Consider the following 20,000-nt stretch of genomic DNA (forward strand, 5'->3'; position numbering starts at 1 on the left):
TCACCGCCGCGACCCTCCTACTCGTCAGGGCTTCATGGCCGGTTAATTAAATAACCGACCGCACATGCCGCTGACGGCCGAGTATAAGCACGACGCTTCAGCGCCATCCATTTTCAGGGCTAGTAACTTCGGCAGGTGAGTTGTTACACACTCCTTGGCGGATTCCGACTTCCATGGCCACCGTCCTGATGTCTTAAGTTACCAACGCCTTTCATGGTATCCCATAAGCGTCGATTTAGGCGCTTTAACTCGGCGTTTGGTTCATCCCACAGCGCCAGTTCTGCTTACCAAAAATGGCCCACTTGGCACTCTGATTCGAGTCTCGCGGCTTCATATAAAGTTCGAGCAAGCCGGAGATCTCACCCATTTAAAGTTTGAGAATAGGTTGAGGCCGTTTCGACCCCAATGCCTCTAATCATTCGCTTTACCGGATGAAACTCGTAAGCGACGAGCGCCAGCTATCCTGAGGGAAACTTCGGAGGGAACCAGCTACTAGATGGTTCGATTAGTCTTTCGCCCCTATACCCAGTTCCGACGATCGATTTGCACGTCAGAATCGCTACGGACCTCCATCAGGGTTTCCCCTGACTTCGTCCTGACCAGGCATAGTTCACCATCTTTCGGGTCCCAGCGTGTACGCTCTTGGTGCGCCTCTTCTCGCAATGAGAATGAGACGCCCCGGGAGTGCGGGGCGACAGCCGTAACGGCCGCCCATCTTCCCTTAGTCCGTGCAAGACGAACTTTCACTTTCATTGCGCCTTTAGGTTTAGTCATGTCCCAATGACTCGCGCACATGCTAGACTCCTTGGTCCGTGTTTCAAGACGGGTCCTGAAAGTACCCAAAGCTATAGCGTCGCAGATCGGCGTTTCAACCGAGTCTGTCCGAGAACTCATTGGCGAACAGCCATTCGTAGACAGAACCGACACCAGGTGCGATTACCGTCATAAACGAACGCGCTTGCCAATGGTCGGACGCTAACTGTGTAGCGGCCCGGCGCCATATGCATACCTTCGAGCGAGTCGACCGGGAAACACCGCGGGTTCGTCCGAAACGGCGAACCGTTCGAACGGGCTCCACCGCGGGCCTTAGATCGACACCCAAAGGATCGCGACGTCCTACTGGGGGAGAAGTGCACGCGTTCGACTTCGGTTCGCATAAACAAAAGGCGCGAACGACGCGTACGCCGTTCGTCGCACGATCATTTAGCGCCGCTATCGAGTCACGCTGAATCTCCCCTTTCGACCTTTCGGGTTTCTCAGGTTTACCCCTGAACGGTTTCACGTACTATTGAACTCTCTCTTCAAAGTTCTTTTCAACTTTCCCTCACGGTACTTGTTCGCTATCGGTCTCGTGGTCATATTTAGCCTTAGATGGAGTTTACCACCCACTTAGGGCTGCACTCTCAAGCAACCCGACTCTGAGGAGAGATCCTCCCGTTATCGGCAACGGTCACTACGGGCCTGGCACCCTCTATGGGCTGTGGCCCCGTTCAAGATGGACTTGGACGCGTCGCACAATCTCGGGATGACGGATCCTCCCTAACACCACATTTCCCGGCGTCCGGTTTCGGCCGCGGGATTCAGTGCTGGGCTTTTTCCTGTTCGCTCGCCGCTACTAAGGAAATCCTAGTTAGTTTCTTTTCCTCCGCTTAATAATATGCTTAAATTCAGCGGGTAGTCTCACCTGCTCTGAGGTCGCAAATATAAATTTGCCTTTATTTTGTCAGACGATAATTACACGTATTCCGTTTATATGGCTGCCTCCAAACAATTTCAAACATCGATCTGACGTCGTTGCGAGAATGTTGTTGTTGTTAATTATAGTGCATAAAATATGCATATAAACAACTTTAACGTCTCGGACACGACGATCGCTTCGTTCGAAATTTAAGCGTTGTGGCTGCTTTTTAATATCGGACGTGCTACGTCTAAACCAACTTGTACCAACAAACTAATAAGAATGTCAGCCGCTATTGCGTTTTAGGATGCCGCGTTATTTTTTATATTGTTTTTATTGTTGTCTACGTTGCATAATATTTTATTATGACAACCGACAATCAATTAACAATTATAGTAACGCGTCATATTTGCACCCAACACGCTCCGACGTAATTGTCTACACAACATTGTGCGCTGTGTTTAAGACAAAAACCGAGCAGTCTTTGAAATTGACACGACCCTCAGCCAGGAGTGGTCCGGGAACAGTATATCCGAGGACCGCAATGTGCGTTCGAAATGTCGATGTTCATGTGTCCTGCAGTTCACAAGTTGACGCGCAATTAGCTGCGTTCTTCATCGACCCACGAGCCAAGTGATCCACCGTTCAGGGTAATCTTTTCAAACAAATTTAAAATATTATTACATAACGCACCGTTCCACATCGAAATCGTTTCATCATCACACAACAACAAAAATAACTACTTAAGGTTATTACAATTGTGATGTATATGTGAGAAACGGACCAATCGAAAGAAACGTTCGGCGTTATATTTTATAATATTTTATTTAATTAAAGTGGCATTTGTTTCTACTTATCGAAAAGAGTATGCAGTTATAGTTTAAGTTTACATAAAGAATAACCCGATGATATTAACGTTTTATAAATACGTATATATATCTATTAGGTTTTTTTTCTCTATCAACTTTGTCTATAAAACTCTGCTCCTTTTGCGATAAGCATTATGTATATTTATTAAATAGAAAATATGTCGAAAAACCAGACGTTTTCTTCAAACAAACGCCACAGCTACAAACTTAATCACAACAATATTTACCAAACAATACAATTGTAGGGTGTTTTGTGTGATACGTCGTTTGGTGGGCATTCTAAGAACGTCCGTCGACATAAAAACGAATCAAAAGAAAAGCACAGGCAGTGCAAAACGTTCCTTCGTCAGTCGGGCGTATATCATTTAAAACCCACAGAATCTAAAAAAGTTAATAAACTTTTTTATTTAGATTCCTACGGTTCGTCGCGTCGTTAAAGTAAATTATTACTTCGACGCATGCGGAACCCAGGTACCCGAAAACCGTAAGCCTAAGCGTTTTTTTCCAAACATCACTCACTATCGATAAAGTAAATTGATTTTATGTATTTATAAATGTGCGTTTGTATGTATAGTAGTATAGTAGTAGTATATTTTGTTATTGGTTGTTTCGAGCTTTTTATTGTTATAAAACGTTTTTGTAGTCTTGTACATAAAGTACAGACGAATAGACAGCCCCTTTTATTTATTAATAAACTCCAACCATTTACAAATTAAATTACAACTACAACATCTCTTTTACACATTAATTATACACCATCTTTATTTTCTTTTTTCCGAAGCGAATACGATGAAGAAAATACGCAAAGACTGGCTTACAAAACCGTAAGCCTAAGCGTTTATTTTTCAAACATCACTCACCATCGGTAAAGTAAAATGATGGTATGTATAAATGTGTATTTGTATGTACAGTAGCGTAATAATTTTGTTGTTGGTTGTTTCGAGTTTATTTATTATTATGGTTTGTATGTATAAAGTTTTAGTCTTGTACATAAAGTACAGACGAATAGACAGCCCCTTTTATTTATTAATAAACTCCAACCATTTACAAATTAAATTACAACTACAACATCTCTTTTACACATTAATTATACACCATCTTTATTTTCTTTTTTCCGAAGCGAATACGATGAAGAAAATACGCAAAGACTGGCTTACAAAACCGTAAGCCTAAGCGTTTATTTTTCAAACATCACTCACCATCGGTTAAGTAAAATGATGGTATGTATAAATGTGTATTTGTATGTACAGTAGCGTATTAATTTTGTTGTTGGTTGTTTCGAGTTTATTTATTATTATGGTTTGTATGTATAAAGTTTTAGTCGTGTACATAAAGTACGATCGTATTGGCAGACACCATTATTATTCATTCATTCATTCTTGTTTGTTATTATAAATAACTCCAACCATATACAAATACTACAACAACAACAACAACATCTCTTGCACATTAATTATACACCACCACTGTGTATTAGTACTTTTTTTCGAAGCGAATACGATGATGGAAATACGCTAAGACCGGCACTGCGAAAGCAATAATAAAACGTTAGCACATAACCATCTTTCGACAATATTGATTCGTGTTAATGTTCGAAAAAATTCTTTGAAAACGTCGTTTACGGCACGTTTACAATCGATTTATAAAATAAATCGAAAAACGTAACAACAGATCCGCTTAATGCAAGACGACCCGTTGTTGCTTTTCCGTTCGACGCATAATAAAGAATTTTGTATGAGAATTGATCATCATACGAATAGTGTATGTATGTGTGTTTTTTGTTGATCAGCACAGACAAAATGTGTGTGTATGTGTGACAACTAAACAACAACATTTACACGTTAATGATCCTTCCGCAGGTTCACCTACGGAAACCTTGTTACGACTTTTACTTCCTCTAAATGATCAAGTTTGGTCATCTTCCCAGCAACATCGGCAACGTCGAAACGCCACCGCGCACCGGTCCGAAGACCTCACTAAATCATTCAATCGGTAGTAGCGACGGGCGGTGTGTACAAAGGGCAGGGACGTAATCAACGCGAGCTTATGACTCGCGCTTACTGGGAATTCCTCGTTCATGGGGAACAATTGCAAGCCCCAATCCCTAGCACGAAGGAGGTTCAGCGGGTTACCCGGACCGCTCGGTCAGGGAGGACACGCTGATTCCTTCAGTGTAGCGCGCGTGCGGCCCAGAACATCTAAGGGCATCACAGACCTGTTATTGCTCAATCTCGTGCGGCTAGAAGCCGCCTGTCCCTCTAAGAAGAATTGTTTGTACGCCGACAGTAAAAACCGCACATAGAGACCGGGCGAACCCGGCTCCAGCCGGCATTTGGGATGTCGAAATACGCCTATTTAGCAGGCTAGAGTCTCGTTCGTTATCGGAATTAACCAGACAAATCGCTCCACCAACTAAGAACGGCCATGCACCACCACCCACCGAATCAAGAAAGAGCTCTCAATCTGTCAATCCTTCCGGTGTCCGGGCCTGGTGAGGTTTCCCGTGTTGAGTCAAATTAAGCCGCAGGCTCCACTCCTGGTGGTGCCCTTCCGTCAATTCCTTTAAGTTTCAGCTTTGCAACCATACTTCCCCCGGAACCCAAAAGCTTTGGTTTCCCGGAAGCTGCCCGCCGAGTCATCGGAGGAACGTCGGCGGATCGCTAGCTGGCATCGTTTATGGTTAGAACTAGGGCGGTATCTGATCGCCTTCGAACCTCTAACTTTCGTTCTTGATCAATGAAAGCGTTTTTGGCAAATGCTTTCGCTTCTGTCCGTCTTGCGACGATCCAAGAATTTCACCTCTAACGTCGCAATACGAATGCCCCCATCCGTTCCTATTAATCATTACCTCGGGGTTCCGAAAACCAACAAAATAGAACCGAGGTCCTATTCCATTATTCCATGCACACAGTATTCAGGCGAAGTTTTAGCCTGCTTTAAGCACTCTAATTTGTTCAAAGTAAACGTGCCGGCCCACCTCGACACTCAATGAAGAGCACCGCGGCGGGATTGAGTTGGGCCGCCCTCTCGAGCTAAGCCCACCGGCAGGACGTCCCGCGAAACGCCAGTTAACACCGCGAACGATGAACCGGCGGCGCGGGACACAAATTCGACTACGAGCTTTTTAACCGCAACAACTTTAATATACGCTATTGGAGCTGGAATTACCGCGGCTGCTGGCACCAGACTTGCCCTCCAATTGATCCTCGTTAAAGGGTTTAGAGTGTACTCATTCCGATTACGGGGCCTCGGATGAGTCCCGTATCGTTATTTTTCGTCACTACCTCCCCGTGCCGGGAGTGGGTAATTTGCGCGCCTGCTGCCTTCCTTGGATGTGGTAGCCGTTTCTCAGGCTCCCTCTCCGGAATCGAACCCTGATTCCCCGTTACCCGTTACAACCATGGTAGGCGCAGAACCTACCATCGACAGTTGATAAGGCAGACATTTGAAAGATGCGTCGCCGGTGCGAGACCGTGCGATCAGCGTAAAGTTATTCAGATTCACCAAGTTGTACGATGACGGCGAAACCGCCACCGATTGGTTTTGATCTAATAAAAGCGCTCCTTCCGTCTCCGGTCGGAGCTCTGTTTGCATGTATTAGCTCTAGAATTACCACAGTTATCCAAGTAAATGTGGGTACGATCTAAGGAACCATAACTGATTTAATGAGCCTTTCGCGGTTTCACCTTAATTTGGCTTGTACTGAGACATGCATGGCTTAATCTTTGAGACAAGCATATGACTACTGGCAGGATCAACCAGGGAACTGTGTTTTTGTGTTTTTTGAGACAGACGAGAGAATAAAATACTCATCATCATCGTTTATAAAGATGAAGAATATGCGCGTTTGTGCGAAACAATCTAACATATAAGAAAGTAACGCCACGCTGTTTCTTCTTTTCTTCGTACGATATAGAGATAAATGTATCGTCATCATCGTCGTCGTAGTCGTTAAACACCACAACACATATATCGGTCAATAAAGGCATAATAATAATATTTATAATATTATTTTTTACCTTTGCCGATTTAAAAGTTCAAACATTCTCTTCACTCTTCGCAAGATTGAATGCGACGTGAATTTATGAAATTCTTTCGAATCCATAAACGTTACGAATATTATATAAATATTCTCGCTCGGATATTAGAGAGTTGACGCATTTATTATTTTTGTTTGTTTAAATCACAAACATTTGTTAGTTCAACAAAGTTTGATTGCATAAGGACCGCCAACGTAAGAGAATACGTTTTGCCGCATCCGCAATCTCGCTGTGGGGAACTGGGCGAGCCACAAAATCACAAAATAAAGCAATCTCGCAAGCAAAGCCCTATTCGAATTCGATAGCGGAAATGTGCGATAAACGTCGATAAATTGGAAGCAAATGCAGAACGTATACATAATCGGTCGTTTTGTCGTCGTCATTTATGATAAACTTCGACTAAACCGTTACACCGTTCATATCGCCTCACTCAACGCATCGACACACACCACTACCATATGTATACCAGCGCGACACCGATCGAGGCAGCCGCTCGGTATTGGATGTGCGCACCGCTCCACTGACATAGCTCCACAGGCGACGTCTACCGAAGCGCACAGCTCTATAACTATAAGGCATACACACAAAAGGGAGAAAATATTTTAAATATTGATAATATTAAAAAGTCATATTTTATATTTAAACCATTATAAAATTTAATTATAAAAACGTTTGTTTTAAAAAAAATAATTAATTAATAAAAACAAAATTATTTTAAGCGCCGTACTTCGTAAACGTCGTACTTCGTTCGTCGTATGTGCAAAGTCAAATGAATGCTGTAGTTAGTCGCAGTTGGAACGTCTGAATGTCGTACAACGTAACAATAATTTTGAGTGCCCTAATGTGTAGACGTCGTACTTCGCGAACGTCGCACTTCGTAAACGACGTACTTCGTGAACGTCGCACTTCGTAAACGACGTACTTCGTGAACGTCGCACTTCGTAAACGACGTACTTCGTAAACGTCGCACTTCGTAAACGACGTACTTCGTGAACGTCGTACTTCGTAAAGGTTATGCAATATTAATACACATTTGCTGTATTGCAAGTTGCATTTTAATAAATATTATGCATTTTTATGTTTTAATTTAATATCTAGGCCAAAATACTATGTTTATTTAATTGTTAAATGTGTACGTTTATTTATAGATACGTAATTTACATAAAAATTTGTTTTTTTTTTTATTATATGCAAACTACAAATAAAACATTTAATATTTTTAAACGTCGTACTTCGTGTAAGTTATGCAATATTGATACAAATTTAGTGTATTGCGGGTCGCAATAATATTAATTTATATTTGAACGTAGTACTTCGTGAAGGTTATGCAACATCAGTACACATTAAGTGTATTGCAGGTTGCATTATTATTAATTTATGTTTTCTCACTTTTTACCTTCATATAAAAAAAAATTTAATATTTTTGGACGTCGTACTTCGTAACAGTTATGCAATATTGATGCACATCTGTTGTGCTGCGGGTTGCATTTTATAAATTTAATGTATTCTTATGATTTACTTTAATGTCTAGGCAAAAAAACACTTTTGATTAGTTGCTGAATGTTTACATTTATTTACAGATACGTAATTTGCAAAAAAATTTGCTGTTTTTTTATTATATACAACACAAATAAAATTCTTTAATATTCTTGAACGTCGTACTTCGTGTAGGTTATGCAATATTGATACAAATTTAGTGTATTGCGGGTCACAATAATATTAATTTATATTTAAACGTAGTACTTCGTGAAGGTTATGCAAGATCAGTACATATTAAGTGTATTGCAGGTTGCATTATTATTAATTTATGTTTTCTCACTTTTAACCTCAATATAAAAAAAAATTAATATTTTTGGACGTCGTACTTCGTAAAGGTTATGCAATATTAATGCACATCTAGTGTGCTGCGGGTTGCATTTTATAAATTTAATGTATTTTTATGTTTTACTTTAATATCTAGGCAAAAAAAACAATTTTGATTAGTTGCTAAATGTTTACATTTATTTACAGATACGTAATTTGCAAAAAAATTTGCTGTTTTTTCATTATATACAACACAAATAAAATTATTATATTATTTATTGTTTACGTTTTACTTCATCACTTTGTGAACGTCGTACTTCGTTTGTACTATGAACGCTGCATTTCGTCGCAGTCGGCAGCACGTGCGAATAAACGTCGTACAAGAAAATCACGATTTTGAGTGCCGTACTTTGCAAACGTCGTACTTCGTCTATACTATGTACAAAGTCAAGTGAACGCTAAACCTCGTCGCAGTCGACAGCGCGTGCAAATAAACGTCGTACAAGAAAATCACGATTTTGAGTGCCGTACTTCGCAAACGTCGTACTTCGTCTGTACTATGTACAAAGTCAATTGAACGCTGTACTCCGTCGCAGTCGGCAGGACGTGCAAATAAACGTCGTACATGAAAATCACGATTTTGAGTGCCGTACTTCGCAAACGTCGTACTTCGTCTGTACTATGTACAAAGTCAATTGAACGCTGTACTCCGTCGCAGTCGGCAGGACGTGCAAATAAACGTCGTACATGAAAATCACGATTTTGAGTGCCGTACTTCGCAAACGTCGTACTTCGTCTGTACTATGTACAAAGTCAAATGAACGCTGCATTTCGTCGCAGTCAGAAACAAAGCAAACGTCGTGCAATGAAACAATAATTTTGAGTGCTGCATTTGTGAGCGCCGTACTTCGTTTGTTACTTTATGGTCACATGAACGTCGTATTTCATCACACAGAGCACCATACTTAATGCACTTAAATGAACGTTGTACTTCGTACAAGTTAGGCAATATTAATACACATTTGGTGTATTGCGGGTTGCATTATTAATTTACAAAAATAGCTATGATTTTATATACAACTTAAAATAATTCATAATATTTAAACGTCGTACTTCGTAACAGTAATACAATATTTAAACAAATGTAGTACTTCTTGAATATAGGCAATTTTCATACACGTTTACTGTGAAACCAGTTGCGTTACAATTAAAGTATACGTAGTACTTCGTGGTTTTAGGCAACTTTAGCGCGCGTTTTGTGTAATGTTGGTTGCATACCTTTAAACAAAATGATTGTGTCAAGACTATTTTACCACATGAGCAATCGTGACTTTATTATATGCAGTAGTTATTAAGCAGTGAATGGTGCAAGGCGAGCGCTATGTGCTAGGCGAGAGCTATGTGCTAGGCGAGAGCTATGTGCTAGGCGAGAGCTATGTGCTAGGCGAGAGCTATGTGCTAAGTCCGTAGAACGAAGTATGTCGTTCGAATAAATTTGCTGGCTTTCTTCTACTCTTCCTCCTCTCTCTCTCTCTCTCTCTCTCTCTCTATCATCTATCTTCTTTTCCTTTTAATTTCTTTCTTTCTCTCTGTCTTCTTTCTCTTTCTCTTTCTTTCCTCTCTCTTGTATTATTCATCTCTGACTCTATTACTCATACTCTTTAAGACTAGTTGGTTTCTATCACTATCACCAACCACACCATCGTCTTTTTGTTACTTGAGAGAAATAAGGCTGTACACTACTAACATTAAATTGTGGTGAGAAGAGTGAGAGTTTTTAGAGAGGTAAATTTATTTGTAATGATAAAATAGAGTAAGTTCATGTTGGTTAGCCCAAGTTGCATTGCATACTAGTAATATTTATTAAACAATGTGTACCTGGCTGTGTATTGTTTTATTCTCTCAGCTTTCTAAACGTTGACGGAGTCTCGTCTCACCGACAAGACGAATCTCCAAGCTGAGTCTGTCTTAACAGATCGCAGCGTAGAAACAGCTCTACCGAATACAACACCTTGCCAGGTACGTATGTAATAATAAAATAGAGTAAGTTCATGTTGGTTATTAGCCCAAGTTGCATTGCATACTAGAAATTTTTATATAAACAATGTGTACCTGGCTGTGTATTGTTTTATCCTCTCAGCTTTCTAAACGTTGACGGAGTCTCGTCTCACCGACAAGACGAATCTCCAAGCTGAGTCTGTCTTAACAGATCGCAGCGTAGAAACAGCTCTACCGAATACAACACCTTGCCAGGTACGTATGTAATAATAAAATATAGTAAGTTCATGTTGGTTATTAGCCCAAGTTGCATTGCATACTAGAAATTTTTATATAAACAATGTGTACCTGGCTGGGTATATTTTTTATCCACTCAGCTTTCTAAACGTTGACGGGGTCTCGTCTCGCCGACAAGACGAATCCCCAAGCTGAGGGCTGAGTCTCAACAGATCGCAGCGTGGAAACTGCTCTACCGAGTACAACACCCTGCCAGGTACGTAAGTCGTCTACAGACAATTCCGAGTTTCGACGTCGAACAACAATGTACCCATAATTGACCGTCTAGAAGCCTGGTCGGACGTGGCAAGGATCGATCCCGCCGCCGATCGGTGGCTTCACACGGCAAATAGGGCTCGTGCGACGTTCGTACGCAAGCGTTAAACGCCTAGTAAAGTCACATTGTTTTGAGCCTGTCGACTCTCGAAACTCCTAAAGGTATCGTTGCCACCTTTGACTAGAAAGGATACGGCCTTAGAGGCGTTCAGGCATAATCCCACGGATGGTAGCTTCGCACCACCGCCCGCTCGAGCGAGTGCGTGAACCAAATGTCCGAACCTGCGGTTCCTCTCGTACTGAGCAGGATTACTATCGCAACGACGAGTCATCAGTAGGGTAAAACTAACCTGTCTCACGACGGTCTAAACCCAGCTCACGTTCCCTATTAGCGGGTGAACCAGAAACGCGGACCTGAGGATCTCGGATGAGTACCGACCTCGGATGAGTACCGACCCAGAATGCTCGCCAAATTGATCCTGAGCTTCCCTATTATGACATATATTAATATGATCAATTTTTAAATTTTTTGAATTTTGACATTTTAATTTCTCACTACCCCCCTAATTTGAATATGTCAACTCTGATTAATGAAGCATAATCAGGATCATAGAGAGTACCCGTATGCAAAAAACGACCTCGATCCGAATATAAATAAACATTTTCGAATTTTTGGCCAATTTTACCCCTCTATTTTTTGGGGTAGGAAATGAGATAAAATTCTGAAACTAATTTTAAAATAATCCTGAGATTCCCTACTATAACATATATTAATTTGGTTGATTTTGAAATTTTTTAAATTTTGACATTTTAATTTCCCAGTACCCCCCTTATTTGAATATGTCAAATTTGATTGCTGAAGCATAATAAGGACCATAAGGGGTAACCGTATGCAAAAAACCACCTCGATCCAAATATAAATAAACATTTTCGAATTTTTGGCCAATTTTACCCCTCTATTTTTTGGGGTAGGAAATGAGATAAAATTTTGAAACTAATTTTAAAATGATCCTGAGCTTCCCTGCTACAACATATATTAATTTGGTCGATTTTTAAATTTTTTTAATTTTGACATTTTAATTCCCCACTACCCCCCTTATTTGAATATGTCAAATTAGATTGCTGGAGCATAATCAGGACCATAGGGGGTACCCGCATGCAAAAAACGACATTGATCAAAATATAAATAAAGGTTTTCAAATTTTTGGCCAAATTTACCCCTATAAGTTTTGGGGTAAAAAATGAGATAAAATTCTGAAAATAATATTAAATTGATCCTGAGCTTTCTTACTATAACATATATTAATTTGGTTAATTTTTAATTTTTTTGAATTTTGACATTTTAATTCCCCACTACCCCCCTTATTTGAATATGTCAAATTTGATTGCTGAAGCATAATAAAGACCATAAGGGGTACCCGTATGCAAAAAACGACCTCGATCCAAATATAAATAAACATTTTCGAATTTTTGGCCAATTTTACCCCTCTATTTTTTGGGGTAGGAAATGAGATAAAATTTTGAAACTAATTTTAAAATGATCCTGAGCTTCCCTGCTACAACATATATTAATTTGGTCGATTTTTAAATTTTTTTAATTTTGACATTTTAATTCCCCACTACCCCCTTTATTTGAGTATGTCAAACTTGATTGCTGGAGCATAATCAGGACCATAAAGGGTACCCATGTACAAAAAACGAACTCGATCCTAAGGTAAATAAAGATTTTCTAACTTTTGTCCAAATTTACCCCTCTATTTTTTGCGGTAGGAAATGAGAAAAAATTCTGAAAATAATTTTAAATTGATCCTGAGCTTCCCTACTATAACATATATTAATATGGTTAATTTTTAATTTTTTTGAATTTTGACATTTTAATTCTCCACTACCCCCTTTATTTGAGTATGTCAAATTTGATTGCTGGAGCATAATCAGGACCATAAAGGGTACCCATATACAAAAAACGAACTCGATCCGAAGGTAAATAAAGATTTTCAAACTTTTGTCCAAATTTACCCCTCTATTTTTTGGGGTAGGAAATGAGAAAAAATTCTGAAAATAATTTTAAATTGATCCTGAGTTTCCCTACTATAACATATATTAATTTGTTTGATTTTTAATTTTTTTGAATTTTGACATTTTAATTCCCCACTACCCCCTTTATTTGAATATGTCAAATTTGATTGCTGGAGCATAATCAGGACCATAAAGGGTACCCATGTACAAAAAACGAACTCGATCCGAAGGTAAATAAAGATTTTCAAATTTTTGGCCAAATTTACCCCTATAAGTTTTGGGGTAGGAAATGAGAAAAAATTCTGAAAATAATTTTAAAATGATCCTGAGCTTCCCTGCTATAACATATATTAATTTGGTTGATTTTTAATTTTTTTAAATTTTGACATTTTAATTCCCCACTACCCCCCTTTATTTGAATATGTCAAATTTGATTGCTGGAGCATAATCAGGATTATAGGGGGTACCCATATACAAATAACGACTTCAATCCGAATGTAAATAAAGATTTTCAAATTTTTGGACAAATTTACCCCTATAAGTTTTGGGGTAGGAAATAAAAAAAAATTCTGAAAATAATTTTAAATTGATCCTGAGCTTCCCTACTATAACATATATTAATTTGGTTGATTTTTAATTTTTTTGAATTTTGACATTTTAATTCCCCACTACCCCCTTTATTTGAATATGTCAAATTTGATTGCTGGAGCATAATCAGGACCATAAAGGGTACCCATGTACAAAAAACGAACTCGATCGGAATGTAAATAAAGATTTTCAAATTTTTGGCTAAATTTACCCCTATAAGTTTTGGGGTAGGAAATGAGAAAAAATTCTGAAAATAATTTTAAATTGATCCTGAGTTTCCCTACTATAACATATATTAATTTGGTTGATTTTTAATTTTTTTGAATTTTGACATTTTAATTCCCCACTACCCCCCTTATTTGAATATGTCAAATTTGATTGCTGAAGCATAATAAAGACCATAAGGGGTACCCGTATGCAAAAAACGACCTCGATCCAAATATAAATAAACATTTTCGAATTTTTGGCCAATTTTACCCCTCTATTTTTTGGGGTAGGAAATGAGATAAAATTTTGAAACTAATTTTAAAATGATCCTGAGCTTCCCTGCTACAACATATATTAATTTGGTCGATTTTTAAATTTTTTTAATTTTGACATTTTAATTCCCCACTACCCCCCTTTATTTGAGTATGTCAAACTTGATTGCTGGAGCATAATCAGGACCATAAAGGGTACCCATGTACAAAAAACGAACTCGATCCTAAGGTAAATAAAGATTTTCTAACTTTTGTCCAAATTTACCCCTCTATTTTTTGCGGTAGGAAATGAGAAAAAATTCTGAAAATAATTTTAAATTGATCCTGAGCTTCCCTACTATAACATATATTAATATGGTTAATTTTTAATTTTTTTGAATTTTGACATTTTAATTCCCCACTACCCCCTTTATTTGAATATGTCAAATTTGATTGCTGGAGCATAATCAGGACCATAAAGGGTACCCATGTACAAAAAACGAACTCGATCCGAAGGTAAATAAAGATTTTCAAATTTTTGGCCAAATTTACCCCTATAAGTTTTGGGGTAGGAAATGAGAAAAAATTCTGAAAATAATTTTAAAATGATCCTGAGTTTCCCTACTATAACATATATTAATTTGTTTGATTTTTAATTTTTTTGAATTTTGACATTTTAATTCCCCACTACCCCCTTTATTTGAATATGTCAAATTTGATTGCTGGAGCATAATCAGGATTATAGGGGGTACCCATATACAAATAACGACTTCAATCCGAATGTAAATAAAGATTTTCAAATTTTTGGCCAAATTTACCCCTATAAGTTTTGGGGTAGGAAATGAGAAAAAATTCTGAAAATAATTTTAAAATGATCCTGAGCTTCCCTGCTATAACATATATTAATTTGGTTGATTTTTAATTTTTTTAAATTTTGACATTTTAATTCCCCACTACCCCCTTTATTTGAATATGTCAAATTTGATTGCTGGAGCATAATCAGGACCATAAAGGGTACCCATGTACAAAAAACGAACTCGATCGGAATGTAAATAAAGATTTTCAAATTTTTGGCTAAATTTACCCCTATAAGTTTTGGGGTAGGAAATGAGAAAAATTTCTGAAAATAATTTTAAATTGATCCTGAGTTTCCCTACTATAACATATATTAATATGGTTAATTTTTAATTTTTTTTTTTTGACATTTTAATTCTCCACTACCCCCTTTATTTGAGTATGTCAAATTTGATTGCTGGAGCATAATCAGGACCATAAAGGGTACCCATATACAAAAAACGAACTCGATCCGAAGGTAAATAAAGATTTTCAAACTTTTGTCCAAATTTACCCCTCTATTTTTTGGGGTAGGAAATGAGAAAAAATTCTGAAAATAATTTTAAATTGATCCTGAGTTTCCCTACTATAACATATATTAATTTGTTTGATTTTTAATTTTTTTGAATTTTGACATTTTAATTCCCCACTACCCCCTTTATTTGAATATGTCAAATTTGATTGCTGGAGCATAATCAGGACCATAAAGGGTACCCATGTACAAAAAACGAACTCGATCCGAAGGTAAATAAAGATTTTCAAATTTTTGGCCAAATTTACCCCTATAAGTTTTGGGGTAGGAAATGAGAAAAAATTCTGAAAATAATTTTAAAATGATCCTGAGCTTCCCTGCTATAACATATATTAATTTGGTTGATTTTTAATTTTTTTAAATTTTGACATTTTAATTCCCCACTACCCCCTTTATTTGAATATGTCAAATTTGATTGCTGGAGCATAATCAGGATTATAGGGGGTACCCATATACAAATAACGACTTCAATCCGAATGTAAATAAAGATTTTCAAATTTTTGGACAAATTTACCCCTATAAGTTTTGGGGTAGGAAATAAAAAAAAATTCTGAAAATAATTTTAAATTGATCCTGAGCTTCCCTACTATAACATATATTAATTTGGTTGATTTTTAATTTTTTTGAATTTTGACATTTTAATTCCCCACTACCCCCTTTATTTGAATATGTCAAATTTGATTGCTGGAGCATAATCAGGACCATAAAGGGTACCCATGTACAAAAAACGAACTCGATCGGAATGTAAATAAAGATTTTCAAATTTTTGGCTAAATTTACCCCTATAAGTTTTGGGGTAGGAAATGAGAAAAAATTCTGAAAATAATTTTAAATTGATCCTGAGTTTCCCTACTATAACATATATTAATTTGGTTGATTTTTAATTTTTTTGAATTTTGACATTTTAATTCCCCACTACCCCCCTTTATTTGAATATGTCAAATTTGATTGCTGGAGCATAATCAGGACCATAAAGGGTACCCATATACAAAAAACAAACTCGATCCGAAGGTAAATAAAGATTTTCAAACTTTTGTCCAAATTTACCCCTCTATTTTTTGGGGTAGGAAATGAGAAAAAATTCTGAAAATAATTTTAAATTGATCCTGAGTTTCCCTACTATAACATATATTAATTTGTTTGATTTTTAATTTTTTTGAATTTTGACATTTTAATTCCCCACTACCCCCTTTATTTGAATATGTCAAATTTGATTGCTGGAGCATAATCAGGACCATAAAGGGTACCCATGTACAAAAAACGAACTCGATCCGAAGGTAAATAAAGATTTTCAAATTTTTGGCCAAATTTACCCCTATAAGTTTTGGGGTAGGAAATGAGAAAAAATTCTGAAAATAATTTTAAAATGATCCTGAGCTTCCCTGCTATAACATATATTAATTTGGTTGATTTTTAATTTTTTTAAATTTTGACATTTTAATTCCCCACTACCCCCCTTTATTTGAATATGTCAAATTTGATTGCTGGAGCATAATCAGGATTATAGGGGGTACCCATATACAAATAACGACTTCAATCCGAATGTAAATAAAGATTTTCAAATTTTTGGACAAATTTACCCCTATAAGTTTTGGGGTAGGAAATAAAAAAAAATTCTGAAAATAATTTTAAATTGATCCTGAGCTTCCCTACTATAACATATATTAATTTGGTTGATTTTTAATTTTTTTGAATTTTGACATTTTAATTCCCCACTACCCCCCTTTATTTGAATATGTCAAATTTGATTGCTGGAGCATAATCAGGACCATAAAGGGTACCCATGTACAAAAAACGAACTCGATCGGAATGTAAATAAAGATTTTCAAATTTTTGGCTAAATTTACCCCTATAAGTTTTGGGGTAGGAAATGAGAAAAAATTCTGAAAATAATTTTAAATTGATCCTGAGTTTCCCTACTATAACATATATTAATTTGGTTGATTTTTAATTTTTTTGAATTTTGACATTTTAATTCCCCACTACCCCCTTTATTTGAATATGTCAAATTTGATTGCTGGAGCATAATCAGGACTATAGAGGGTACCCATGTACAAAAAACGAACTCGATCCGAAGGTAAATAAAGATTTTCAAATTTTTGGCCAAATTTACCCCTATAAGTTTTGGGGTAGGAAATGAGAAAAAATTCTGAAAATAATTTTAAAATGATCCTGAGCTTCCCTACTATAACATATATTAATTTGGTTGATTTTTAATTTTTTTGAATTTTGACATTTTAATTCCCCACTACCCCCTTTATTTGAATATGTCAAATTTGATTGCTGGAGCATAATCAGGATCATAGGGGGTACCCATATACAAATAACGACTTCAATCCGAATGTAAATAAAGATTTTCAAATTTTTGGACAAATTTACCTCTATAAGTTTTGGGGTAGGAAATGAGAAAAATTTCTGAAAATAATTTTAAATTGATCCTGAGCTTCCCTACTATAACATATATTAATATGGTTAATTTTTAATTTTTTTTTTTTTGACATTTTAATTCTCCACTACCCCCTTTATTTGAGTATGTCAAATTTGATTGCTGGAGCATAATCAGGACCATAAAGGGTACCCATATACAAAAAACGAACTCGATCCGAAGGTAAATAAAGATTTTCAAACTTTTGTCCAAATTTACCCCTCTATTTTTTGGGGTAGGAAATGAGAAAAAATTCTGAAAATAATTTTAAATTGATCCTGAGTTTCCCTACTATAACATATATTAATTTGTTTGATTTTTAATTTTTTTGAATTTTGACATTTTAATTCCCCACTACCCCCTTTATTTGAATATGTCAAATTTGATTGCTGGAGCATAATCAGGACCATAAAGGGTACCCATGTACAAAAAACGAACTCGATCCGAAGGTAAATAAAGATTTTCAAATTTTTGGCCAAATTTACCCCTATAAGTTTTGGGGTAGGAAATGAGAAAAAATTCTGAAAATAATTTTAAAATGATCCTGAGCTTCCCTGCTATAACATATATTAATTTGGTTGATTTTTAATTTTTTTAAATTTTGACATTTTAATTCCCCACTACCCCCTTTATTTGAATATGTCAAATTTGATTGCTGGAGCATAATCAGGATTATAGGGGGTACCCATATACAAATAACGACTTCAATCCGAATGTAAATAAAGATTTTCAAATTTTTGGACAAATTTACCCCTATAAGTTTTGGGGTAGGAAATAAAAAAAAATTCTGAAAATAATTTTAAATTGATCCTGAGCTTCCCTACTATAACATATATTAATTTGGTTGATTTTTAATTTTTTTGAATTTTGACATTTTAATTCCCCACTACCCCCTTTATTTGAATATGTCAAATTTGATTGCTGGAGCATAATCAGGACCATAAAGGGTACCCATGTACAAAAAACGAACTCGATCGGAATGTAAATAAAGATTTTCAAATTTTTGGCTAAATTTACCCCTATAAGTTTTGGGGTAGGAAATGAGAAAAAATTCTGAAAATAATTTTAAATTGATCCTGAGTTTCCCTACTATAACATATATTAATTTGGTTGATTTTTAATTTTTTTGAATTTTGACATTTTAATTCCCCACTACCCCCTTTATTTGAATATGTCAAATTTGATTGCTGGAGCATAATCAGGACCATAAAGGGTACCCATGTACAAAAAACGAACTCGATCCGAAGGTAAATAAAGATTTTCAAATTTTTGGCCAAATTTACCCCTATAAGTTTTGGGGTAGGAAATGAGAAAAAATTCTGAAAATAATTTTAAAATGATCCTGAGCTTCCCTGCTATAACATATATTAATTTGGTTGATTTTTAATTTTTTTAAATTTTGACATTTTAATTCCCCACTACCCCCTTTATTTGAATATGTCAAATTTGATTGCTGGAGCATAATCAGGATTATAGGGGGTACCCATATACAAATAACGACTTCAATCCGAATGTAAATAAAGATTTTCAAATTTTTGGACAAATTTACCCCTATAAGTTTTGGGGTAGGAAATAAAAAAAAATTCTGAAAATAATTTTAAATTGATCCTGAGCTTCCCTACTATAACATATATTAATTTGGTTGATTTTTAATTTTTTTGAATTTTGACATTTTAATTCCCCACTACCCCCTTTATTTGAATATGTCAAATTTGATTGCTGGAGCATAATCAGGACCATAAAGGGTACCCATGTACAAAAAACGAACTCGATCGGAATGTAAATAAAGATTTTCAAATTTTTGGCTAAATTTACCCCTATAAGTTTTGGGGTAGGAAATGAGAAAAAATTCTGAAAATAATTTTAAATTGATCCTGAGTTTCCCTACTATAACATATATTAATTTGTTTGATTTTTAATTTTTTTGAATTTTGACATTTTAATTCCCCACTACCCCCTTTATTTGAATATGTCAAATTTGATTGCTGGAGCATAATCAGGACCATAAAGGGTACCCATGTACAAAAAACGAACTCGATCCGAAGGTAAATAAAGATTTTCAAATTTTTGGCCAAATTTACCCCTATAAGTTTTGGGGTAGGAAATGAGAAAAAATTCTGAAAATAATTTTAAAATGATCCTGAGCTTCCCTACTATAACATATATTAATTTGGTTGATTTTTAATTTTTTTGAATTTTGACATTTT

At 36.3% G+C, this 20,000-nt stretch overlaps 3 non-coding genes across 3 annotated transcripts in view; all 3 read right to left on the bottom strand.

Moving 5' to 3' along the window:
* LOC135267714 (large subunit ribosomal RNA) overlaps positions 1-1,698 on the bottom strand; it is a 4,037-nt gene extending 2,339 nt beyond the window's left edge. The window contains exon 1 of the ribosomal RNA XR_010336100.1: positions 1-1,698. This exon is cut by the window's left edge and continues 2,339 nt beyond it. This is a non-coding gene — a ribosomal RNA (large subunit ribosomal RNA).
* A 476-nt stretch (positions 1,699-2,174) lies between these two features.
* LOC135267721 (5.8S ribosomal RNA) lies at positions 2,175-2,331 on the bottom strand. Its single transcript, XR_010336104.1, has one exon. It is a non-coding gene; the product is annotated as a 5.8S ribosomal RNA (ribosomal RNA).
* A 2,058-nt stretch (positions 2,332-4,389) lies between these two features.
* LOC135267711 (small subunit ribosomal RNA) lies at positions 4,390-6,312 on the bottom strand. The gene has a single exon (XR_010336097.1). It is a non-coding gene; the product is annotated as a small subunit ribosomal RNA (ribosomal RNA).
* Between the last annotated feature and the right edge of the window lie 13,688 nt (positions 6,313-20,000).

This window comes from Tribolium castaneum, unplaced genomic scaffold, assembly GCF_031307605.1.
Source record: "Tribolium castaneum strain GA2 unplaced genomic scaffold, icTriCast1.1 ptg000081l, whole genome shotgun sequence".
Taxonomy (NCBI): domain Eukaryota; kingdom Metazoa; phylum Arthropoda; class Insecta; order Coleoptera; family Tenebrionidae; genus Tribolium; species Tribolium castaneum.